The sequence below is a fragment of the Bos indicus x Bos taurus genome, chromosome 17 (genome assembly GCF_003369695.1).
Source record: "Bos indicus x Bos taurus breed Angus x Brahman F1 hybrid chromosome 17, Bos_hybrid_MaternalHap_v2.0, whole genome shotgun sequence".
NCBI classification, from domain to species: domain Eukaryota; kingdom Metazoa; phylum Chordata; class Mammalia; order Artiodactyla; family Bovidae; genus Bos; species Bos indicus x Bos taurus.
Window position 1 is genome coordinate 26,287,469 of NC_040092.1, and position 26,198 is coordinate 26,313,666.

The 26,198-nt window shown below is 43.4% G+C and overlaps 1 protein-coding gene across 3 annotated transcripts in view; it reads right to left on the reverse strand.

Annotated features, from left to right (window-relative positions):
- The window catches only part of RIMBP2 (RIMS binding protein 2), a 308,606-nt gene that overhangs the window by 211,205 nt on the left and 71,203 nt on the right, over positions 1-26,198 (reverse strand). The window contains exon 1 of one of the 3 annotated variants that reach the window (XM_027567053.1): positions 21,969-22,248. The exons of the other annotated variants lie outside the window; for them this stretch is intronic. The gene's annotated coding sequence lies outside the window, so the exon portion shown is untranslated. Of the gene's footprint in view, positions 1-21,968; positions 22,249-26,198 lie in introns of those variants that run through there. 3 annotated transcript variants of the gene reach the window in all.

Genomic DNA, 26,198 nt, shown 5'->3' on the forward strand with positions numbered 1-26,198 from the left:
CACGTGCTAAACAGCACGATGCTTCTCACGCAGATTTGAAAAAGATGAAAGAGTGATAATCCTCAGTGCTGGGGAGTGTAGGAGTATGACACTCCACCTATAACTGGTAGGAAGGTCAATTCCTACAGGCTTTTTGGAAAACCATCAGGCAGAGGTATAATTTAAAAGAACATAGACATATTCTGATCCACAAATTCCTAAAAATGGATTCCTTAAAGTAAAAATCACAAGAATATATCCAGAGGATCTTTATGATAACCCTGTAAAGGCAAAAAAAAAAAAAAAAAGTGAAATGTCTTTTAATACAACAGTTGAATAAAACTGTGGTGTATCATATATCGACAATGTTATATTTCCATGATATCCCCATAAAGCGGGGGGAGGGGGGTGGGAATGTAACTGTGGTGTATCCATACCATGGACTGTGATAAAGCACATTCAAAATAATGAGTTAGAAATGTATACGTTGGCACAAAAAATTATTCAAGAGTAAAACAAGTTATAGAAAAAGTTACACACAGGGCAACTGACAAAACCCAGAAAGGCCTGAATGTGGGTGTATAGGCATTGGTGTTTGATTCTACAGAAGAGAGAAAGGTGTGTAGGGACCCACCTTGATTATCTGGGCACGAGGTGTGTGATGTGAGAAATCTAGGGGAGAGAGCTGAAAAAAAAGATCTAATAAATACAAGAAGCACTATTTTTCATGAACATTGGCGGGCATCTCCCTGTGGAGACAGGCAAAGGCTTCGAACCTCTGCCAGCAGGACTGTAGAGCCGTTAGTCCATCCAGACAAGCTGGGTGCAGAGGTTTGCTACCTGTGTGAACACGCCTGACCGCTAGATGCCTGGATCCTTCTGCTCCAAAGGTGATTGCTTCCTCAGTTTGGTCAGGCAGCAATATTCCTGCCCAGCAGGAAGGTGAAGCAGGAGCAGGCACACACTCCACAAACATCTTGAATTTTTAAAGGAACCTACAGATCCGGTGCTCTGTGTCCACGAGCAAAGGCTGTCTCCTGTTACGGACTACCGTACTCTGCACACCGCTCACCGGCCAGGAGAGGAGCTGTCCAAGGTATCTTGTTCCAGATTAGACATTGCAGAGGACCACACACACACGTATGCTCATGCGCACGCACACACACACGCGCGCATACGCACACACACATACACACGCACACACACACGCACACACACACACATGTACACACACGCACACGCACACACACACACCTCTGTCTCCGGCTGCTCCCTGTCTCTTTCCTCCACCTTGTTCCCTCTCTCTCCCTCACCTCTCCACACCCTCATCTGTTCCTTTCCCATCTCTCTCCCTCCTTTCTTCTTCCCCTCTTTCTCTTCCTTCTTCTTTCTCTTTTTCTCTCCCCTTGGCCCCATTTATGTCCCTCCCCTTACTGCCTTCTCTTTGGTCTCACCATCTTCAGGAGGGTTCATGGCTTGGGGCTGGTGTAGAATCACCTGAATACCCTTTACTGAGTGCCCACTCTTGTCCTCACACCTGTCTGCAAGATGGATATTAGTGTTAAACCCATTCGACATCCAAGGAAACTGAGGCACAGGAAAAGCCACTCAACCAATCAACAAATATCTACTAAGTGCCTACAATGCACCAGATACTCTTCCTGGAAGTGATGACTCAGACAGACAGAAGTTAAGGAACTGTCCATTCCAGTTCATACAGGGCAGAGCCTGTGGATGGCGGGAAGCTGTGAATGTCCTAAGACATGGCCAGCGCAGAGCCCCTGGGCCTTTTCCCAAGTACAGTGAAGCTCTCCTCTCTTGCATCTCTGTGAAGCAGCAAGCTTGACCTGGAAGGAAGCAGGGCCAAAGGGAGAAGCAAAGGAGAGGCAGCTTTATTTTCCAGTGCGGAAGTCATGCAGAACATGGCCAAAGCCAAGTGAGGAAATGCATGTGGACCACTGGTCCCCAGACATGGTGTCAGCTGCTAGTCTGAAGCTGGCATGCTGGTGCCTATTTGTTCTCATGGAATTCACTGCATCCCACGGCAGAGAGGCTGTGTCCTATCTCCTATTTTTCTAGAACCTCCCACCTCAAACCTCATGGCGAACTGTTCTGAGCCCCTCCTGTGGAACCAAGCCTGGTGCCGAGACCTTACCAATCTTCAGGGCATTTAACCCTCACAAACAGCTCCTCTGAGATAAGTGCAAAAGCTCTCATCCTGGTTAAACACACAGTGATGGGAAAGTTTAGTGAAATTAAGCATAGGCCCACATTCAATAGCAGGTAGGTGATGGAGTCAGGATTTAAACCCAGGTGTTTCTGCATCCAAATGGTTTCTTTTACCTAGATCACTTTTCTTTTCCATAGAGAACACTGACCTAGGACATGAGCTGGGAGGTTCCATAAAAGCTCTGGTCACAAGGCTCTAAGCACAAGCCAATTGCATCTCTAGGCAAAAATGACAAGTAGGTTCCACCTCACACCAGCTTTCTTTAATGCTTTTATTTGATGGCATTGAGGAGGGTTTGGAGACTGGGACCAGGCTCGGCAGAAAAGAGTACCACAAAAAATCAGCAATGTGGGCCATGGGCAAGAGGTCAGGGAGTATCATACATGTTGGTTAGAATAACTTAGCTTTCAAAGAGCCATGAGAAGGGCTTCAGGTAGGGGTAGATCAAGTGGATTGAATGATACTGCCCAGTGTGATTCCAGTGTCTGGGGTGCCTTCCCTGAGTCTGTCTTCAACATCTAACTCTGATTCTAAGCTGAGAGCTAATAGGCCCAAGTGTTTCAAGCTTTCTTGTCCACAGCCAGTAGAAAAAGGAGAATATCTTTATGACAGCATGGCAACCACATTCCCCAAAGCCACTCTGATTGGACTAGCTGAGGCCACACATAGAGATCTGAAAGTGGCCAGAGAGACAGAATGCAACCACTCCTGGCCAAGGTCACATGTTCTTTCCTTCGAGTCAGGGTGGGGAGGGGGAGTCAGCTGATGGAAAGGGTAACAGAGCCGAATAGGCAGTCAACAAACCACTATGCCACATCTATGACATCACCCCCCAATCAAGGCTCATTCCTCCCAGAAGAACACAGGCATGGGCCAGAATACCTTTTCTCCACTTTACATGAAATGCAGACCTAGGAGCCTCCTTCTCCCCTCTGGCTAGGTGCTCTCTTTTTCCATGAATCCATCTCTGCAGAAATAAAGAGAGGACCTTCTAATGCCCCTCCAAACTGATCTCCACATTAGAGACCATAACTAGGGCCCCACCCATGGAGTGAGATGAGAGACCCTACGATACATTTTCTTAAAAGGGTAACTACCATATGTAACATTTGAACCCCACTTTCTCTGAGAAGGCCTTTCTGTGTTAACCTGCTTAAACCAGGAGTGAATGTAATTAATGGGAAGCATGAAGTGCTGATTACACAGGAGGCACAGATGATTATTAGACACTATATGAAGCCCCATCACTGATATGATTATGGACAAACGCACTGCTAACAGGCTTGGAAAGTATCATTAACACAGACTTCCCAGGTGGCGCTAGTGGTAAAGAACCTGACTGCCAATGCCGGAGACATAAGAGACCAGGTTTGATCCCTGGAGAAGGGTATGGTAACCCACTCCAACATTCTTGCCTGGTTAATCCCATGGACAGAGGCGGCTGGTGGGCTACCGTCCATAGGGTCACAAAGAGTCGGACACAACTGAAGTGACTTAGCATGCATGCATGCATGCCAGGAGCTTCTTAGAATTACACTTCTGAAATATCTTAGAACTCTTTAAAAAAAACACACAGACGTCTGCAAATCAGTTGATTCATGCAAAGGCTTTTTTTTCCCATTGGACACCATATCCAAGTTGCCCAGACAACTAAGCTATTCCTGGTCTGCTGAAATAATTTAATTGAAGTACCTCCTGTTAGTTCAGAACTTGGGTCCATCTGCAGACTCTGGGGACAGAAGGCACTGGGTTATGAGTGTCAGAGCAGAGATACATGTGTACATGCTCAGTTGCTTCAGTCGTGTCCGACTCTTTGCAACCCCATGGACTGTAGCCTACCAGGCTCCTCTGTCCGTGGGATTCTCCAGGCAAGAATACTGGAGTGGGTTGCCATGTCCTTCTCCAGGGGATTTTCCCAACCCAGGGACTGAACCTGTATCTCCTGAGGCTCCTGCATTGCAGGCAGATTCTTTACCACTGAGCCACCAAGGAAGCCACAGAGCAGATATAACCTCCCTGCTAAAAGGGCCAAGAGCCTCCTATGTTGCTTTACTGAGACTCTGGCTGAAACAAGAGTCAGCCTACCGCCGCTGACAGATGGCCAGCAAGAGGCTGACCTTCCCTTCCTACCTGGCTTTGGAACCTGATGAAACCACTACCTCTGGAACCAAGAGCCCAGCTTCTTACTGAGGGCATTTCCCCACTGGTGTAATTGCCACAAGAGAATAAAAAGAATTCCACATGAATTCTACTGAAAAGATGAACCTTTGATTTTTAATCTTTGATTCATTCACCTTGCCACTGCTTTCCAATCTGCCAGACCCCACACAGGAGGGTCCTTCACGGAACCCAAGGTGTTTTCAGGTACAGATGTGTCAGGCATTTCATTAGTCATTGATTTATAAATCATAGAATCATCATCAATTTAATATTCTATTTTAGTATTTTTTTTCAATGACAAAGCCTCCTTTGGGTGCTAAAATGTCTTTTTTATGTATGTGTGAGTGTGTGTGTGAGTGTGTGTGTGTTCTAGTTGCTCAGTTGTGTCCAACTCTGCGACCCCATGGACTGTAGCCTGTCAGGCTCCACTGTTCATGGAATTCTCCAGGCCAGAATACTGGAGTGGGTTGCCATGCCCTCCTCCAGGGGATCTTCCCCACTCAGGGAATGAACTTGGATCTCCTGCATTGCAGGCAGATTCTTTACCATCTAAGCCACCAGAGAAGCCCCAGAATGTCTTCTTTACACCTCTGTAATACTTGGTCATCTTCCTGTTGGAGTCAGTGTGAATAAGTGTCAGGTTTAAAGGCTCAGCTAGTCCTCAGAATTTAGCTGGATTTGGATAACAGTGTTGTTTTTCTGTATTTGACTACTTTTACCTTTTATTTCTAGCAGGATTTTCCACTTAATCTAGTAATGAAAAGGTTTTTTTTTCCAAATACATTTACACAGTATATTAATTTTTAAAAATAATAGTATTATAAGTAATAGTAACATTACCAAGCAGATAGCACAAAAATCAGAAAGGTGGTGATTCTCTCAGGTAAATATTTATAAACTAATGAACCCAGTTATCTCTCTTCCAAACTTGTAGGTTTCCAACTCCATGGTCTAATATCTATAACATTTTCTTCTCATGTTTTGCCTGGATGGCTAACATGGCTAATTACCACTTTCATGAGCACACATTATCATCTCAGAATATCAGATTCTTGCAGTGGCTAGTTCATGTCTTACTCATTCCAAAATCTTCCATAGTACACAGAGCAGAAGCACTGGACAAAGTTTGATTAATTTAATTGTTCCCTCTGCCTCTATGAATCCAGCCTCTCTCCCAGGGCCACTGGTCTTCCTCCTCCAGGAAGCCTTACTTGATCACCCTAGCCCACAATGTCTTTATGAAGAGTATACTTTGCTTTTGAATTCTTCCCTCTGCCTCCATGAATCCAGCCTCTCCCCCAGGGCCACTGGTCTTCCTCCTCCAGGAAGTCCTCCTGGATCACCCTGGCCCATAATGTCTTTATGAAAAACATGCTTTGCTTTCTCTATATCCATTCCCCATTCTTCTAGTTATAGTATTCCACTTTCTCTCTGGGAAATGACTGCTCTCCTATTCAGTCCAGGGCAGGCACATGACCCAGATCTGGTCAAAGTGCCACCTATCCTTAGGCAAATAATTGTGAAGGAATAGATGATGTCTCAGGTTGATTGCTGAGATGTTCCCATCAGAGACAATCTTGGGATTCCTGTTGAACTATCAGGCAGAGGCAGGTCCCTTTTATCCCACTTAGGGATAAGTCCTAGGAATCCTAGGAAAATAAATCCTAGGAAAAGAGAAAGCCTAGAGCTGCTGGTACCACCACATGGAAAGATCCTGCTGAGATGAAGCTGGTGCAGAAGAAAGGTGGGACAGGAGATAGAAACTAAATCCTAATGACATTGCTTCAGCCCCCGGATCTACCCATGCCTGAAGCCCTTCTCTCAATAAATATCCTATTTTGCTTTAATCAGACTGAGTGGACTCTTCATTAACTTGAAACTGAAGAAATCTGTGACTAAAACACCATTGTTTGAATTTGGAAAGTCCATCTTCTCTGTACTAACCATTTGAATAGAGAAAGATACTGTATCTCTGGTCTTCACACTGTCTTCTTAAAAAGATACCAAGTCACTGGATTTTTAGGGCTCACCCTAATCCAGTATGGTTTTAGAATCAATCTGGTTTTAGAAAATCAAAATTTTAATCAAGTTGGTTTTAGAAAAGGCAGAGGAACCAGAGATCAAATTGCCAACATCCACTGGATCATTGAAAAAGCAAGAGAGTTCCAGAAAAACATCTATTTCTGCTTTATTACTACGCCAAAGCCTTTGACTGTGTGGATCACAATAAACTGTGGAAAATTCTGAAAGAGATGAGAATACCGGACCACCTGACCTGCCTGGACAGGGAGGTCCAACGTGCTGCAGTCCACGGGGTCGCAAAGAGTCGGACACGACTGAGCAACTGAATTGAACTGAACTAATCCAGTATGACTTTATCCTAATCTACGTCTTCATTACATCAGCAAGGACTCCATTTTCAAATAAGCTTATATTCACAGGTAGCAGGGGTTAGGATTGGAACATATCTTTTGTGGGAACTGAATTCAACCCATTACAGCTACCATCTTGCTCCTCTGAGGAAAGTCAGACTCAAGGCAAAGGAGAAAGAGGAATGAGCTGGATATATTCGTGATAAAACAAACCGAGCCTCACCTGAGTCTATATTAAATACATCTGGACTTGCCTCCCCTTCACACCTGTCTCTCTTGGTAATGATAAAAAAGATCAAGTCCTTTTCATTCTCAGTCCTTTTTCCCTCCCTCCTTCAACCTTCTGGTGTAGGATCTGTTCAACAGGTGGGAAGGACTCCCACTCTATCATCCCAATGGACTGTGTCACCTCCTCTCTACCTGGCTCTGCCTGCTCCCAGGGCTCTTGCACCTTTTTATACTGCGTGGCCACATTTGAATGAGCATACAGGCAACTGATGGAATTTCAAAAAGAAATTCAGGCAAAATGCCTCCTTCAAAAGCATTGAGATGGAAATGTTTTTTTTAATAGCTTTGTAATGTAAATAACCTTGAAGTCAAAATTACAGCAACAGAAAGCAAATGTAAGACTGCACATGAAAAGGATGGAAAAGAGATCTTTCAGTCACATTCAACTGTACAGTGATCTTGCTAAGAATGTAGTGCACAGCCCATTTAGGAAGAGAGGGAGGGAGGTAAGGAGGGAAGGGAATGGGGGGAGAGGGAGAGAAGGAGGGGAGGGAAAGGGGAGGGAGGGAGCGATGAAGGAAGGAAGTCTGAACGACAGCCCAGACTTTGATCAGAGATGGGTCTTTGTCTAAAACTCAGAAATAGCCAGGACATGGAAGCAACCCAAATGTCCATCAACAGAGGAATGAATAAAGAAGATGTGGTACATATATACAATGGAATATTACTCAGCTATAAAAAGGAACGAAATGGGGTCATTTGTAAAGACGTGGATGGACCTAGAGACTGTCACACAAAGTGAAGTCAGAAAGACAAAAAAATTCAAAGAAATCTAAAACTGCCCAGCTTACAGAGTGGAGCGTCTGCCTGCTAGTTAGCAGCTCTCATCAAACAAGGAACTAAATCAAGTAGAGACTTCAGAAGCCACAGTTCTGAATAAACAGCCTGGGATATTTTTATATGAGTCTCTGCTGCTTTCCATAGTGACTGACTCATAGGTAGCCTTAATCTGACAAAGCCGTGTCGTCATGGGAACCAGACTTAGTCCATGGCCACAGGTTAAACATTAAGCTCCTACCTGTGATAATGTTCCCTTATCAATCTCCTCTCGGAACCCAAAGCTTTTCCATTTCCTTTGGGCAGCTGGCCGCTCTCTGTTGATAGTGTTTGCCAGTGGCAAAGGCTCTGTTGCCTGGTTACTAATTGGTGATGGGGGTGAGACCTGGCTGGAGAGGAGCAAGTCGAAGATGCTTAAAGGCTAAGCAAGCTGACTGGGCAGCGTTCATGGAGAGGTGGCCCCGTGCAGACAGGACACTGTCCTTGGCCCTTTGAACTTGGGAGTCACCATAACCTCACACTAGGCAAAGCCACCATTCCAGCAGGCTCATGGAGGCGTTAAGGACCCTGCTCATGGATGCCCATGGCAGGGCAGCGTTTCCCTGGGATGTGCCCACCAGCACGACGATTCAATGCAGGAAAGGAGAAAGAGGCTCTGGGATCCAAATAGCAAAGGACATAAAGGATGGTGGAAACTGTGCTCGCCTTTCTTCTGGCCAAAGCACTCAGCTTCACTTTGAATATGGTCTGGTGAGAATGGCAAGCATTTGGCATCCAGCCCCCTCCAACCACAGGCTTCCCTGGGTGGCTCAGTGGTTAAGAATCCACCTGCCAAAGCAGGAGCCTCAGGAGACACGGGTTCAATCCCTGTGTTGGGAAGATCCCTTGGAAAAGGAAATGGCAACCCACTCCAGTATTCTTGCTGGGATAATCCCATGGACAGAGGAGCCTGGCAGGCTACAGTCCATGGGGTCATAGAGAGTCAGACACAACTGAGCATGCACGCACGTCCCTCTAACCACCAGGAACAAAAAGACACCGGGCAGGATATCTCCTGACTTTACATCTCGAGCAGAGACACCCAAACACCAAAACCAGGGGCTGCATCAGAGTCATCCTAGTGGGTTCATCCTGAGGGCCCATCCATGGACACCACTATTTAGATTCCCAGGTCCTCTCCTTTCCATCAATTCTTCCAGGCAATGCCTCTTCTTAAGATTACCAGAATTAGGATACCAGAATTCAAAACCTTTCATCACAGAGCACTGAGCTGAATTCCCAGTGCTATAGAGCAGCTTCCCACTAGCTATATATCTTACACATGGTAGTGTACATACATCAGTGCTACTTTCTCAGCTCAGTGCTCTTTGATGACCTACGGGGTAGAATGGGGAGGCGGGAGGCAGGCTCAAGAGGGAGGAGATATAGGTATACATATAGCTGATTCACCTTGTTGTACAGCAGAAACTAACACAACATTGTAAAACAATTGTAGTTTAATTTTTTTAATTAAAAACTAAATTTTAAAAACTTAAAAAAAAAAAAAGACCTTATATCAGTTTGCTGGGGCCATCATAACAAAGTGTCACAATCACGGTGGCTAAAACAACAGACCCAGACCTTCATGACCCAGATAACCACGAAGGTGTGATCGATCACTCACCTAGAGCTAGACGTCCTGGAATGTGAAGTCAAGTGGGCCATAAGAAGCATCACTACGAGCAAAGCTAGGCGAGGTGATGGAATTCCAGTTGAGCTATTTCAAATCCTAAAAGATGATGCTGTGAAAGTGCTGCACTCAATATAGGAGCAAATTTGGAAAACTCAGCAGTGGCCACAGGACTGGAAAAGGTCAGCTTTCATTCCAATTCCAAAGAAAGCAAAGCAAAAGAGTGCTCAAACTACGCACAATTGCACTCGTCTCACACACTGGTAAAGTAATGCTCAAAATTCTCCAAGCCAGGCTTCAACAGCACGTGAACTGTGAATTTCCAGATGTCCAAGCTGGTTTTAGAAAACGCAGAGGAACCAGATATCAAATTGTCAACATCTGTTGGATCATAGAAAAAGCAAGAGAATTCCAGAAAAACATCTACTTCTGCTTTATTGATTACACCAAAGCCTTTGACTGTGTAGATCACAACAAACTGTGGAAAATTATTCAAGAGATGGGAATACCAGACCACCTTATCTGCCTCCTGAGAAATCTGTATGCAGGTCAAGAAGCAACAGTTAGAACTGGACACAGAACAACAGACTGGTTCCAAATCAGGAATGGAGTATGTCAAGGCTGTACATTGTCACCCTGCTTATTTAACTTATATGCAGAGTATATCATGTGAAATGCAGGGTTGGATGAAGTGCAAGCTGAAATCAAGATTGCCAGGAGAAATATCAACAATCTCAGATACACAGATGATACCACGCTTATGGCAGAAAGCAAAGAAAAACTAAAGAGTCTCTTGATGAAAGTGAAAGAGGAGAATGAAAAAGCTGCCTTAAAACTCAGCATTCAAAAAACGAAGATCATGGCATCTGGTCCCATCACTTCTGGGGAAAAAGTGAAAACAGTGACAGCTTTTATTTTGGGGGGGCTCTAAAATCACTACAGATGATGACTGCAGTCATGAAATTAAAAGATGCTTGTTTCTAGGAAGGAAAGCTATGACAAACCTGCTGCTGCTGCTGCTGCTGCTGCTAAGTCGCTTCAGTCGTGTCCGACTCTGTGTGACCCCATAGACGGCAGCCCACCAGGCTCCCCCGTCCCTGGGATTCTCCAGGCAAGAACACTGGAGTGGGTTGCCATTTCCTTCTCCAATGCATGAAACTGAAAAGTGAAAGTGAAGTCGCTCAGTCGTGTCCGACTCTTAGCGACCCCATGGACTGCAGCCTACCAGGCTCTTCCGTCCATGGGATTTTCCAGGCAAGAGTACTGGAGTGGGGTGCCATTGCCTTCTCCATGACAAACCTAGATAGTTGTATTAACAAAACTAATACAATATTGTAAAGTTTAAAAATAAAATAAAATTAAAAAAAAAAAAAAACCAGAGACATCACTTTGCCGACAAAGGTCTATATAATCAAAGCTATGGTTTTTCCATTAGCTATGGACAGATGTGAGGGTTGCTCCATAAAGAAGGCTGAGCGCCGAAGAATTGATGATTTCAAATTGTGGTGCTAGAGAAGACTCTTGAGAGTCCCTTGGACTGCAAGGAGATCAAACCAGTCAATCCTAAAGGAAATCAACCCTGAACATTCATTGGAAGGACTGATGCTGAAGCTAAAGCTCCAATTCTTTGGCCACCTGATGTGAAGAGCTGACTCATTGAAAAAGACCCTGATGCTAGGAAAGATTAAGGGGAGGAGAAGTGGGTAACAGAGGATGAAATGTTTAGGTAGCATCACTGACTCAATGGACACGAGTTTGAGAAAACTCCAGGAGATAGTGAAGGACAAGGAAGCCTGTTGTGCTACAGTCCATGGGATCGCAAAGAGCTGGACACAACTTAGCAACTGAATGGCAACAACAAGTGATCCAGAGTGGGCCATCCCACACAGCCATGGTGAACACAGGGAAACTGACAAACCTGTAACTCATGGTGGGACTTGGACCACTGTCAGTGCTCTACGGCATAGTTTTGTTAGCAATGGGGAGGTGAGTCACAGGCCAGGAGATCTGGCCAGATGGAGAGCCCTGCAAATGCAGAAGCACATCTCTGTAGGGAGGAAGAGGTGGTCTTCCAGTGAAGGATTAAGTGAATTTTTCACCCTAGTCTCCTGGGGAGCATGGTCACGCTACTATGGGGAAGTACTTTAGCTGATCTTGAAAACTCTTGATCCTGATCACAAGGCTTCAGGAAATGGATCTTTTGAAAGAAGAGTGTTAAATGGTAGAATTTGGGTGAATCCCCCTCATAGGTGAAAAATATAGAGCCCAAGAAATGATAATGCAAAGTTCTGTTGCCTTTTTAAGCCTAATTTTAGAGATGTCAAGTCAATGAGGAAATAACACTAGGCCTATGAACCCTAAGTGCATGGTTAAGGGACTGATTAAAACTGAAGACAACACAGAGGAAACTGGCTCAGAAACCCAAAACATTGTTTGAGCTCCTGGATCAAGCCGTTCCTGAAGCCATTGCTATGCTCTCATCAATTATACCAGTCAATTAACTCCCCTTTTTGCTTAAGCTAGTTTGAGCCAGTTTTCTGTCATTTACAAGCAAAAGAGTCCTGATAAACACAATAGCATAGTATATGACAAGGCCCCAAGGACTTTTCTGAGAGTACAGCCACATCTGCAGCATTGTTTCTCTTTCTGCAGGACAAAAGGAGCATATTAGCTACCTTCCAGGGTCTGGGTTTGCCAAGAGATCAGAGTGAAACAGATGCTATCAAGACCCATATGCTGTAGCTGAGAGCCTGAGTTTCACAGCAATTTCTGAAGCCCTTGCCAAACACATTTGTACTCTCTTTTGCTTTTTATTGCCCTTGCAGGCAAATGGAGGGACATGACTCGGGGTGTAGATGGCACGCCATCATCATGGGCACTTCCTGGCAAGCCCAGGACAGCACTAACAATCATGTGACTGTAATTAGCACTGAACTTCAGTATCAACAGAGCCCATTCCATTCTGACTTGCCTATTTAAAAAGAAACAAGCAAAATGGAATTTAAAATACATAATTGCCTTAGTCATGAAGAGTAATGACATTAAGAGCTGTTTTAACTAGGCATTTCCGCACAAATGACATTACACTGAGACAGTCTGTCCTAAGGCCCCAACCAAAAGCGAGACCCCAGAACCTGCAAGGAGTATAGGCTAAAGATAGTATCTGGTTTGGTCTTGGAGCACAGGAGCCCCTTGCAGCTCTCAAGGTTGGAGGAAACTTGCTTCCCCCAACATCACAGATTTTGCCATTTCTGTGTCTCACCTGATAACTGCTCCTTTTCCTTAAACAAGCATATGTGTCTTATGGGCACTAAGATATTGAAAAAGGTAACTTTATCTCATTGTGGTTCTGATTTGCATTTCCTTGATGATTAGTGATGCTGAGCATCTTTTCATGTGCCTCTTGGCCATCTGTATGTCTTTTGGGTAAAAAAAATGTCTGTTTAGGTCCTTTCCCCATTTTTAAAATCAGATTGTTTTTTGTTATTGAGCTTCCTGAGTTCTTTATATATTTTGGTTATTAATCATGATCAGATACATAATTTGTTAATATATTCTCCCATTCGGTAGGTTGCCTTTGGGGTTTGATCATGGTTTCCTTTATTGTGCAGAGCCTTTTTAGTTTGAGGTAGTCCCCGCTGTTTATTTTGGTTCTTGTTGCCCCTGACTGTGGAGTGAGACCCACAAAAACATCACTTAGACTGGTATCAGTGAGGGTACCATTTGTGTCTGCTTCTAGGAATGTTATGCTTTCAGGTTTTATATTCAAGTCGTTAATCCATTTTGAGTTAATGTTTATGTCTAGGAAAGGACAGTGCTCCAATTCTTTCTTTTGCCTGTGACCATCCAGGTTCACACCTGTCCGAGTGACTATCATCAAAAGGCCCAGAAGTAACAAACGCTGGAGAAGATGTGGAGAAACGGGAAATTTTGCACACCATTGGTGCGAATGTAAATTGATGTAGCAACCTCGGAAAACAGTTTGGAGATTCTCAAAAAATTAACAATAGAACTATCATGTGATCGAGCTATTCCACTTCTGGGAATTTATTCAAAGAATGTAAAAACATGAATCTAAGAAGATAAATACGATAGCCAAGATACAGAAACAACCTAAGTGCCCATAAACAGGTGAATAGATAAAGAAGATACGGTATATGTACACAATGGAATATTACTCAGCCACAAAAAGAATGCAATCCTGCCATCTGTGACAACGTGAATGGACCTTGAGGGCATTATGCTTAGTGAAATAACTGAGGTGCAAAAAGACAAATAACATGTGATTTCACTAATTTGTGAAATCTAAAAAAATAAGAACAAACTCATAGGTACAGAGATCAGATTAGTTGCTACCAGAGGGGAAGGGGGTTGGAAAGAGGGTAAAATATGTGAAGAAGAAGGTCAACTATATGATGAAGGATGGTAACCATATTCAGAGTGGTGACCACTCTGTAGTGAATACACTTGCTCAGTTATATGCTATACATTTGAAACCTGCATAATATAATGATTGAAAAATGTATTGGTTGACCATGAAATAATTAACCTAATAAAGATGAAAGGTACAGATTTATCTCCTGAGAAAAGAGGAAATTTATATTACTATCATGAAACCATTGTCTAAGGTGCTAGTTATTTTTAATAAATTTTTAAATAATTTTTAATATTTAAGAGTTTTTAATAAATAAAATTTTTAATAAAGAATTCTATTTTTTCCCAGTAACACTATGACTGTATCTGGGCTTTGCTGAATGTCTTTGTCTATGAGGTTACCTATAGAGCACTCTGCAAATACTGGGTTGACCGACAGATTTAGGATATGTCTTCTCCAGGCTTCCCTGGTGGCTCAAATGGTAAAGAATCTGCCTGCAATGCAGGAAACCTGGGTTTGATCCCTGGGTCAGGAAGATCCCCTTGAGAAGGAAATGGCTACCAACTTCAGTATTCTCGCCTGGAGAATTCCATGGACAGAGGAGCCTGGTGGATTACCGTCCATGGAGTCACAAAGAGTTGGACACGACTGAGTAACTAACACTTTCATTTTTTTCCCCAGGCTGACAGTCACCAAAATTCTCTACAGAGGCAGAGAAGAGCTCATGGCATTGAATAAACAGACAGCCAACTCCAGGAGGCAAGAATGATGCAACTTATCAATGAGGTAGAATAAACGAACATATGTGCAGCCCAAGTGCCAGTGGACCACCGGGTCCACTTCCTCCCAACGATTCCTGGGTTCAGCAAACATTGACTGAAACACCTACAGTGTACAGAGTCGGGTTGTTAGACTCTCCACACACACACAATTACATGTAGAAAAAGGTCCAGAAAGACAAAACTGATGACCGTAGTAAGATTGGTGAAAGGGAGAGAATCAAAGACACTTGAGTTTTACCGTGAACATACCAATTTCCTGCCTGAGTCATGGATGCACACATATGTACATATCCCATTTTGCATGTACATAGACATCTGTATATCAAGGCATGTATATTTGTATATATTTGTGAATGTAGATGGACAAGAAAGGGTCTGAAAATTCTGAAGTGAAGTCGCTCAGTCGTGTCCGACTCTTTGCGACCCCGTGGACTGTAGCCCACCAGGCTTCTCCATGAGATTCTCCAGGCAAGAATACTGGAGTGGGTTGCCATTTCCTTCTCCAGAGGATCTTCCCGATCCAGAGATCGAACCCTGGTCTCCCGCATTGCAGGCAGACACTTTAACCTCTGAATTGTTAATAGTAATCAATAGTAATTGACGGGGATCAAGGATGTGAAAGTTATACAGGAGACTTTTAACTTTACACACCTCTGTAAAATGTGACTTCTAGAAGCATCTCTTGACCTTGAAATCTGATAAAGATGTTTAAGATGTTTCCACGTATCCATATATTCACAGCCTCTGTGAAAGTGTTGTTGATGACATAATTTCTCTATCTTGGGTCTAGGAATAAACATTTTCATGTTTTATTTACACAGAGGGGCCCTGGCCCCTGTTTAAAAGAATGGATACAATCCTATTGAAAATAATGATCATGACAGGCTGATACATATGCTGCCCTCAAAGAGCTTAAACCTTAGTGATCATCAAGGTGTGTTTAAGGACATTTTAATTTGCTCCACATTGAAGGTATCCACAAGAGCCTCCTCCTCTGAGTCAAATATGCAGCCCCCTTTGAAACTCGCTGCTTAGACCTCCTATTTCGATAAGTCACGAGGATCTATTTTTCTAATTGCTTTCCCTTCACGGTGAAATAATTCAAACATTCCATTCCCTTCCAAAGTGAGAACAAGAGCTAAATTTAAATGCAATAACGTAATGATGCATCTGCAATTCCAAGCAGCCAACAATCTATCAGGAAAAAAAAAGATCAGCCCATTCCAAATATAGGAAAGCTTCACACACATGCACATCACTCTGCTCTGCAGCTTTCAACCCCTGAATGACCAAAGTTAAAAAGCATCAAGTAATAAGATCCCAAAATAACCTGCCTGCTACCCCTAAGAGAACTCTGTAACTTCTGGGTCCCCCAGGATACAGAAAATCAATGAACTCAAAAAAATTACCCACAAATAATAACCCGCCTCACTCAATTGAGACACATCCTCTAGGAAAGTGTCCCTAATGACAAAATGTGTCTGTCGAGGGCATTGTAGACCAATGCCTCTTCTTATAAATGATATCCATTGAAGAAACAGATACTCTCAGATTGATTACAATGAAAGATAAAGGGTTTGGAATATTGTCCAGGCATCCTCCCATCTTCAAGAACCCTGCCTTTACTAATTAAATGATGGGAGTTTGGGGCTCTAGAGTGATGGGAAATGGATGGTTACCAAGTGTATATCCTATATCTGAAACAGCTGAGTTTCACGTAGACTCTTTATGTCTCCTGCCAGAGGAAATGAACACAGAATATAGAAATCACAGGATCGGGTGTGAATTTCTAACAAACACAAACTGGCTGGGTCCATTCCCACCATCACCAGCACCATCAACAATACCGTCACCATCATGATCATCAATACCATCAGTGTCATCACCTCCACCTGACCATGCCCAGCACCACCTCGATCAGCACCATTAACTCCCAACCATAATGTTTACTGGAATAAAAGATTCTGATCCATTTATTTCTATCAAGTATAATGTGTGCTCAGTCACTCAGTTGTGTCCAACTCTTTTGCAACCCCATGGACTGTGGCCCACCAGGCTTCTCTGTCCATTGGATCTCCCAGGCAAGAATACTGGAGCAGGTTGTCATTTCCTTCTTCAGGGGATCTTCCCATTTCTATCAAAAGCAACCCCCAAAGCCAAGCCCCGGCTGGTTCACCTTCTGCGTTATACTCAGAATTGTGTTGGTTTCTGCCACACAACAATGCGAATCAGCCATAATTTTATCTATATTCATATATCCCCTCCCTGTTGAGCCTCCCTATCCTCCCCGCATCCCACCCTCTAGGTTGTCACAGAGCATCAGGCTGGGCTCCCTGTGTTATACAGCGGCTTCCCACTAGCTAGCTATTTTATACATCATAGTGTATATATGTCAGTGCTTCTTTCTCGTGTGGTGAAACTAAAACCCAATGCAGCCAAATAAATATATAATTTTTTAAAAAAACTTAAAATCTTTATCACAACACAACCTATAAGGTCCTAAATGAGCTGCCTGTCTCCACCATTTCCCCATCTGTGTCCACAAAAACACACCTCATGCATCAAGTTGCTTCTTGCCCCAGGACCTTTGCACTGCCATCCCCCATGACACTGCTGTCTCCACAAGGGCACAGACACTTGTTTTGGTCACAGTTCTGACCTCCTCAACTAACTGACATACAGGTGGCCTTTCAAAAAATACTTACTTGTCTGGCTGCATTAGGTCTTAGTTGCGGCACTTGGGTCTTCATTGCAGGGCCTGGGTTTCCTTCTAGTCATGGTGTGCAGGCTCCGCAGCTGCAGCCTATGGGCTTAGCTGCTCCGAGGCATGTGGGATCTTACTTCCCAGACCAGGGATCAAACCCACATCCCCCTGCACTGGAAGGAGGATTATTAACCACTAGACCACCAGGCAAGTCCTTGATAAACCTTGATAAACATGTCTTGAATAGATCCTTAAATAAGAGACTGGACACAGCCCTGAATGAGACAGGGAGTAAAGCCTCCAGTGGAAGTAAGGACAACTCAGCACAAAGCTCCACTGCCGGGTTCCTGGTCTCAGGACACAAAGCGAGAAATTGCCAAGTGAATCTTCCAAAGCTTGGGTCTGATCAAATGGGTCTTCTATACTCACAGGCTTCTAGTCTGAAGGGTCCCTTCTAAACTGTAGGAAGAAGTGTATCATCTTCTATGACAAAGAATGGCTTGTAAGTTGGCTTTTCTGCCTCTTTCACCTTCCTCTGTGCCCACAATGCAGGCAAAGTCAGAGAACATGTTGTCATTTTCTAGTTTATAGCCCTGGGGGCTTAAGTAAGTGACACGGCTGAGGCTTAACTCATGATCTTCCCAGCTTGACACTTTCCCTTCCCATCACCCAAACATTCTGGTGTGGAACAATGCAAAAATATGCACACACCCCAACACTAGGCTTTCACGACTCTTTGAGTAGAATTCCAAGTCCCCGAATGTGACATGAGAAATTGTGTGCAGGGTTAATTATCCCTTTTTGTATAACTGTGACATGCCACCAGCTGATGGCAAGAGGGACAGAACAGAGACCCAAGTCATCATCCAGACCTGCTCTATACATGTCCTTAATTATATCAACATGACTGATGCCCATGGATGATAAGAGGTGTCACTGTAGGTCAAATTAATGAATAAAAATCAATATATAAAGCCAACGAGTATGCTGCATGTTGCAAACTCTTGGGAGAATTCCCATCTTGCTCTTATATACTTAAAAACAGAAATTCCCCTATTTCAGTATACCTTCAGGTTGACATAAACAATCATGAAAAAAAACAGAAGTTATTTTACTTCCCTCTTATTTTGTTAATGAAGTGTCTGTAAACTTCTTAGAATCACAGAATAAGATGATGTACTGAATTATCTCAGGTGTCATTCAAAGGCTCCAGAGTGCCTCGGGTTCAAAGGAAGCAGCGTGGACAAGAGAAGAACTAACATAAAGTTGGGCTTTAGCCTGGAATTTGGAATTGAAAATTCATATGACCAATACTGACCAGGGTTCTTGCTCTTCCCCGATCAACAGAAACTGATCAGAAGCCAGACAAGAAATTCAGGCAAGGCTTTATTAGTGGCCTCTGCTGTAGCAGGATGGAGCAAAAACAAACACCAGGTTCCCTTGCTTGCTCACTCCCCGAGGTGGGGGGCCAGCTGGTCCCTTATTTAGGGTGAGGGTAGGAATCGTGTCCAGGGCTCAGGCTGGAGGGATGGCTTAGGTGTTTTTCCCCTGCTTTTGCAGGTGTTACTGCAGGGGGCATGCCCAGGAGTCTGCTTTTGCCTCAGGCTCTTTAGGGGTGTCAGTTGGGTGTTTTGGTCTTTTTGTATCCTTTGTTCAGAATTTGCCCCAATGGGGCATGCACAGTTATTTTTAGTCACATACAGTTTCTTTGTATTTTGTTGCTCCAGGAGAGGAGTGTCCAGGTGCAAGCATTGCAGCCCTGCAACAAAGGGTTCCAGGTCCCAGCCCCTCTCATGACCAAAATTCAGTTTATTTCAATATAGCAACCCCCTTCTGAGTACCTATGGAGTTCCTGGCGGTTGTCAGACCCACACATCAATAAGACTGGGTCCCTCCAGGACCAGATTCTGACAGGGGAGGCCAGGACATGCTTGTGTCATTTGCATTCAAGCCAGACTTTAATAAGATTTAGAATGACGTGCAAAGGAGATGTAAGGGGAAGATGTCTAGACCGGAGATCGGAGGTTTATTTCCTGGAAGGGGTTGACAGCAGAGCTCAGGACACAGAGGCAGGCAGAGCTCACAGCAGTGGAGCGCTATATTGAAAAACGAGAAATTAACAGAGGCTGTCTGCGGAAATGATGAGCATGATCTGAGTAGCTGGGCACTTCCTCAACCACCCTTAAACCAGGAAGGAGATTGGAAATATCATTTTGGTAAAAAAAAAAAAAAACCAATCCATTCAAGGGCAAATACCTCCATATGGGGATATTTGGAGCTTTCAAGACAAAATGTTCAGTTCCCTGCCATGGGAGTGAGCCCATCACTGACTAGCCCCACAGATATCCACTAAGCTGTCAGGATCTTGCTCCAAAACCAATCACTAAGTCATGAGAACACAGGGTGGTCTCGACAGACAATCAAATGGGCCAAGTAAAAAGTGAATCAAAGTACAGAGACCGCCAGTGAGAATCCCATCACAGAAGCACTGCATCTGTATTGACCAACCCCTCTGAACACAAACCCACCAAAGCCTTCCAACAATCCACTTCCTGGAATGTCTCTCTTAGGGAATGGTTAAAGATGACATTAAAAAAAAAGAATACAGGAAACTCTGTTAACTTGCATGCTGTGCAAATACTTCCTAATTCTACAAAAGAGAAAAAAAAATAGGACAATAATTCCTAGCCTCTCGATGCATTTAGCAAACTGGGCTTCCCAAGTAGATCAAGATCAAGTAGGTAAAGAATCTGCCTGCCAGTGAAGGAAATGCGGGCTTGATCCCTGGCTCAGGAAGATACCCTGGAGAAGGGAATGGCAACCCACTCCAGCATTTTTGCCTGGGAAATCCCATGGACAGAGGAGCCTGGTGGACTTATGGTCCATGCGGTTGCAAAGAATCGGAATGACTTAGCAACTAAACAACAACTGTGTGTTAAGTAAATTTACCTCTTCTCTTCCTTAATCTCTCTGGGCTCTGGGGTCTTCTTGCATCCTCGATACCTTTCTGCCCCCTGCCCCTTTTCCCCGGCCCACTCCTAATAGGGGCTAAGTGGCTGTAATGTCTCTCCATCTCACCAGGCTGACTGGAGAGCTTGTTAATGATTACAAAGCACGAAAACCTCCTCTATATGCTTCTATGTGAAGTGTGATTATTATTAATTCAAAAGTGGTCCAGCAAGATAATGCCTTTGAGGGGATGTGCATAACCAAGTCTAATGAGTCTGAAGTAAAATTGGATGTACAGCTCAACTATCACTTCATACAAAGTTTTAATTAACAGAGCTGCTGGAGCAGATAGGGAAAGAAAAGCAATGATTTATTAATGCACAATTTACTGCTGCTACCAAATGCCAAGCAACTGAAAACACTGCCCACCTGCTTTGCCCTATAAACATGTTCATCACAGAGTGCAGAATAAATCCTTCTGCCATGAGAGAAAATCCAGTTCTAGCTACTTAATGTTCAGAACACACTCCACTCATTTCATCTATCTCTTGACTACCAGAATAAATAGAAAAAAAAAAACAGAACAGAATCCACTGACCTTCTTAGAAAACAAACTTACAGTTTCTGAAGGAGAAAGGTGGGTGAGAGGTAAATTAGGAATGTGGGGCTAACATATACACACTATATATAAAATAATCATCAGGGACCTATTGTCTAGCACAGGGAAGTCTCAGTAGTAATAATAACCTATATGGGAAAAGAATAAGAAAAGGAATAGATATACATATATACATAGCTAAATCACTTTGCTGTATACTTGGAACTAACACAACACTGTAAGTCAACTATACTCTGATATAAAGTAAAAACTAAATAAATAAAACACATAGGATACACACACACACACACACAAGAATCCACTGGTCTTACAGCCAGCACTATCTTCTTGATATTTTACACAAATTATTTTAATGGATATATATATATATATATATACACACACACAACATAAAAATACTACAATAACATCCATTCTCTTATTATATTCATTACCTGAAACCTTCACGGTGTTCAACCCAGTCTCACGAACTGGGCTTAAAGAACTGGCAAGTGCTGCTCCCAAACTGAATACAAAACAAAGGTAAAAACGCCCACTGAAGACACTGCAACTCTAAGTATGTGCTGTTTGTAACACCCATTATGTGATGCTCAAATAAGCAAAACCAAACGGTTTCAAACAGAGCAGAGATTTCCTGGGAGAGTCAGGTTGAGTGAATAAATAAGAACTGCTCCACACGGCAGCAAGTTAAACCGCTGCCTTCTGTACTGAGGCACAGTGTATTCCAAGTGTCCTGCTCACAATTTGCCCAGTGAACTGACCCTGAGTGCAGAGGATCCTTGCGACCCTGATGCTGGCCTGAGAACAGATTGGGAAGCAAAGTGCAGAGGGTAGCAACAACAATTGAAGCCACAAATAAGACCCAAAGGCTTTGAAACCGGGAATGATCAGAGACTCAGAAGCTACTCAGAAGCTGCAGATTCCTCTCCCGGGTCTCAGCGCATGAAGGCAGTTCTCCAGTCCTGAGCCAGCCCAGTCCAGGAGGGTGAATTTCCTGCCTCTGTGTCTAAACCACATCTCATTAATCCAGCAGACCCTTCCCCATCCACAAAGCAGGTACTTACAAGATGCTGGGGATCAGTGCCCTAGTGGATCAGATGGACTAGCCTGGGGCCCACGCCCCCAAGCAACACCAGCTTCCTATCCCCTGTGGATGCCAGCCTCTCCAAGCCTCCTCCGATGTTTATGCTCGGCACCAAGCTGGAAGACTATTTACTTATTCATGGACTGCCCGAGCCGGCCAGGAACTGCTTTGTGTCAGCTGAATAGGATGGTAATTCAATCTCCAAATGGGAACTGTTCGGCACATGGCATATCTGTCATAATGAGTCACGCAGATAAAAAGAACACGGCTTTCACAGCCACAGGCGAAACGTGTGTTTTGACGACGAATCGTATTACAGGACACCACCTTCTCTTCCTCCATCACTCTCCTCCCCTCCAAATCACCCCACCCCAAATACATCCTCCATGAGATGAAGGACCGAGAGGGAACTCCACGTGGGAGTCTGATTCTTAGGAGAGGAGTATCTCTGTTCTCTTGCAAGAGGAGTGTACCTTTAGAGAGAGAGAGAAGGTGCAAATGTTTGGGAATTGACAAGATAAACTGAAGGGGTGATGAAGTCAGAGGAGAAAGAGTTCGTCTCTATCAAAGGTTTTGCACTGTGAAATGCTTTGCATGCATTCTCTCAATAGCAGTGAGAGCTCCAACACCCGGAAATAACAGCATTAATTAAGTCATAGCATCCAGAGAACGGTCTGATGTTTAGAGCTGAGAAGACCCCAGTCATATGACAACATGAACCACTCCTGGGTTCCCAAAGAACCGTAACTAATGGTGTAGTGGCTTTATTCTCATTCCTGCTACTGTTCCTAGTGCGTTAGTTGCTAGTCATGTCTGACTCTTTGCGACCCCACGGACTGTAACCAGCCAGGCTCCTCTGTCCATAGCATTCTCCAAGCCAGAATACTGGAGCGGGTAGCCATTCCCTTCCCCAAGGGGATCTTCCTGACTCAGGAATTAAACCCAAGTCTCCTATATTACAGGCAGATTCTTTACCATCTGAGCCACCAGGGAAGCCCTGCTTCTTGGTCATTTTTTCCTGAGGATTTAAAGCCTGCATTTCATCTGATTTCCTTGTTTCAGCCACATGAAGCCCTACTACTCCCCACCCTCCTCTCTCTCCTCTGTCCCACCCTGCAACAAGTCTGTTCCTCTATTCATTTCTTTACCCATGTAGTTTGGACTTTGCCCTTTAAACTATCCTCCTGTCACTGTATCCTAAGCTTTTCCCCCACTGTTCTCTATCAGCCTGGCAAGACCCCGCTCCACATTAACCAACAGTCCACCTTCTCTACACCTCCTGGACAGGCTGCTGCTGACTGCCGTAGAAAACCCGCAACCCAAGCAGGCCCCTGCCCCAGCTGGCCTCTGTCCCCTACTGACCTCTGTTCCCAACTGACCGTAAGCCCTATGAGGATAAGACCATGCCTACGATATTCTCTGTGTTATTCTAAGCCACCCATAGTGTCCATCCAAAGAAGCTACATAAACATATATTGAAATACCAAATGAATGAAGTTTTCAGCTTCAGTGTGGCCTTGAAATGTGTATCAGTCAGGATGGGCTCAGTTATGCTGAAGTAACAAGTAGCCCTCAAATGTCAGTGGCTTCAAATGACGGACGTTTATCTCCCATGCATACTCTGTGTCTGAAGAAAGTCAGCAATACTCTGCCCCGCCTTGTCCTCACTCCAAGACCCAGATCAATGGAGCAGGAAACAGAAAAACAGAAACCAGAGAAGTGTTTGTAGTGGCATAAATAAAAGATTCCATACTCCATAGCCACTGTATTTCTGCCCCGAGATGTTTTGCTGAACTGAATCTTCCTATTTTTACCCACCCTATTCCCTTCCTGTCTTCAGGTCTTGGTTCAGACATCACCTCCCCATTGAAGCCGTCTAGGGCATCCAGTCTAAAGCACACAGCATCTACCCTCCTCCATCACCATTTAAAAATGTTAGTCTTCTGTGGCCCCATTAAAATGCCAGGCCTCTTATCATCTCATTCCCCACTGTGTCCCCTGAGACTGGTGCCAGGATTACAGTAAACGCACAATAACCACGTGTTGAACAGAAGAATGAAAAGAACAAATGAACAAAATAGCAGATTACACTGAAGAAAGCACAATATTTTGGTGTAATTAGTTACAAAATTACTGAGTTCAAGAAGCAGTCTCATTAAAATGGAAGTAGTATAATACAGTAAGAGCAGCATAATTAGAACAGAAGATTTGGGCCACATAGAAGGAATTCTGAAATTAATGAAGATGACGGGTTTGTTAATGTATTCCCTGTGCTGTTTGCCGGGAGAAAAAGATTCCTAGGACTTGATCAGAAGCAACTCTAATGAATAACAGAATAAGATGGAGCTATAGAAGCTTGGTGTAAATATCCTTTAGCTATTTCTGTATTTTTTAAATTTGTCATTCATCCAGAAACCTTCTGACCTACACTTGGATCTCTTAGTGTACAGCTTATGAAAACAGGAAGAAAGACTGTCCAAATTACTAGTACCCTGTACCATACCAGCTCTAGTGACTTTGGTTATTAAGATTCTTAAAGTGGGAGGGAGGTTCAATAAGGAGAGGACATATGTAAACATATAGATGATTCACTTCGTTGTACAGTAGAAACACAACATTATAAAGCAATTATAATCCAGTAATAAAATGTTAAAGATTTTCTTAAAGTTATTTGGTGAATTTCGTCAGTGTTTTGAGCACTGGATAAATAGTTGAGAAAATCAGGTTTTGCAACATGCAAATTTAGTGACTGTGGATTATAAAGATTCCTGAGACCTACCCCCAACTTTCTTGGTATGATGACATCACCAATGTCTATTTGCTACAAGATGTCATTTGGTGAATAACTTGTCAGTTACTCAATGTATATCCAAAACATAGACATCCCCCAATGTTCTGTCTGCCTGATTTCTCCAGGGTCTTTCTAGATTAGTACATAGGAAAGCTGCCCTGTTTTGGAATCTCCATTGTTGGGATCTGCTTAAACTAAGCAACTAATATATCCTTCAGTATTCGGTGGATAAACAAACTGTGGTCCATCTCAACAATGGGTTATTATTCAACACTGATATGAAATTAAAAGACGCTTGCTCCTTGGAAGGAAAGCTATGACAAACCTAAACAGTATATTAAAAAACAGAGACATCACTTTGCTGACAAAGGTCCATATAGTCAAAGCTATGGTTTTTCCATTAGTCATGTACGGATTTAAGAGTTGGACCATAAAGAAAGCTGAGCACTGAAGAACTGATGCTTTTGAGCTGTGGTGCTGCAGAAGACTCTTGAGAGTTCCTTGGACTGCAAGGAGATCAAACCAGTCAATCCTAAAGGAAATCAATGCTGAATATTCCTTGGAAGGACTAATGCTGAAGCTGAAGCTCCAATACTTTGGCCACCTGATATGAAGAGCCAACTCACTGGAAAATACCCTGATGCTGGAAAAGATTGAAGGCAAAGGGAGAAAGTGGGTAACAGAGGATGAGATGGTTAGATAGCATCACTGACTCAACGGACATGAATTTGAGCCAACTACAGGAGATGGTGGAGAATGGGGAGGCTGGCATGCTGCAGTCCACGGGGTCGCAAAGACTTAGTGACTTAACAGCAACAGCAAAAATGAAATGAGCTATTAAGCTACAAAAAGAGGTAGAAGAACCTTAAATGCATATTAGTAAGTGAAAAAAAATCTGAAAAGGCTACTCACTGTATGATTCTAACTCTATGACATTCTGGAAAGGGAAAAACTATGGTGAAAATCAAGATCAGTGGTTGTCAGGGCATGGGAAAGGAGGGAGGAATAAATAGGCAGAGCCCAGGGAATGTTTAAGGCAGTAAAACCACTCTGTATGAGACCATAATTGTGGATACATGTCATAGACATTTGTCCAAACTCACAGAATGTACAACATCAACAGTAAACTGTCAAAAAAGAAGAGTGAACTGTCATGTAAACTCTGGACTGTAGTTAATGTATCAGTGGATAAACAAGGAGGTCCTACTGTATAGAACAGGGAACTCTATTCAATATCCTGGGATAAACCATAATGGAAAAGAATATAAAAAAGGAATACATACATACATATATATATATATATATATATCTGAATCATTTTTCTGTATAGCAGTAATCAACACAACATTGTAAATCACTATATGTCAATAAAAAATAAAATTTAGTGAGCTAATGACCATAAAAAATAATAATAATGTA